The sequence below is a fragment of the Fukomys damarensis genome, unplaced genomic scaffold, assembly GCF_012274545.1.
Source record: "Fukomys damarensis isolate Sample0158 unplaced genomic scaffold, DMR_v1.0_HiC HiC_scaffold_23, whole genome shotgun sequence".
NCBI lineage: Eukaryota > Metazoa > Chordata > Mammalia > Rodentia > Bathyergidae > Fukomys > Fukomys damarensis.
Genome location: NW_022900935.1, coordinates 25,442,219 through 25,443,120, shown reverse-complemented (window position 1 = coordinate 25,443,120; position 902 = coordinate 25,442,219). Strand labels below are relative to the sequence as shown.

The window sequence follows — 902 nt, the reverse complement described above, 5'->3', positions numbered from 1 at the left end:
AAGGTGCTATTGACTTTCAAAGGTATAGCTTTAGTTCTGATATCTATTCTGAGCTCATATTAATATCTCTCAGGCATCTCTAACAAAATATGTTCCTTTTTTGTTTTGTTTTGTTTTGTTTGTCGACAGGGTCTCACTATGTACTTGAGACTGACCTAGAACTCATTATGTACCCAAAGCTGATCTCAAACTCAGAGTGATCCTCCTGCCTCAGCCTCCTGGGTGCTGGGATTGTGCACTACCACACCCGGTTTTGTTCTTTTTTTTTTTTAAATGGAATGCTTCATGAATTTACCCATCATCCTTGATCAGAGACCATGCTAATCTTCTCTATCATTCCAATTTTAGTATATGTGCTGCCGAAGTGAGCACAACAAAACATGTTCTTGAAGATCTTTCTTGAATGTCATGATCATTCATATTTATTCTTTCAAATTCTACCACTGGCTCTTTTGGTATGCCGTACTTACATGACAAAATCAAAACCTCAGCTAAATCCAGTTTTCTGATCACTACTTGTATGTACTGGGACAGCTGAACAGAGCAGGAAAAATATGAAACTATACAACAAATTTATGACTATAAATCTTAAGTGGATCTTACTGTTGCCCAACAATCACACTGCATGTCCTTGATTTCACTCTCCCTTCTCCTAGGTGACTATTTTATACATTTTGGTTTTTTTTGGGGGGGGTACTGGGGATCGAATTCAGGACCTTGTGCTTGCGAGGCAGGTGCTGGAACCATTAAGCTCAATCCCTGGCCCTTCCTTCTTATTTCAAAAGACAACTTCTGCCACAGATTTAGCTCAGTGGTTTTGCACCTGCCTTGCAGGTACAGGTCTTGAGTTCGATCCCCCCAGGACTATCACTCCAGGGCTGGAGGTGTGTAGTTCAAGGTAA

At 40.5% G+C, this 902-nt stretch overlaps 1 non-coding gene across 1 annotated transcript; it reads right to left on the bottom strand.

Moving 5' to 3' along the window:
• Nucleotides 1-267: 267 nt before the first annotated feature.
• LOC117287387 lies at nucleotides 268-372 on the bottom strand. The gene has a single exon (XR_004518710.1). It is a non-coding gene; the product is annotated as a U6 spliceosomal RNA (small nuclear RNA).
• Between the last annotated feature and the right edge of the window lie 530 nt (nucleotides 373-902).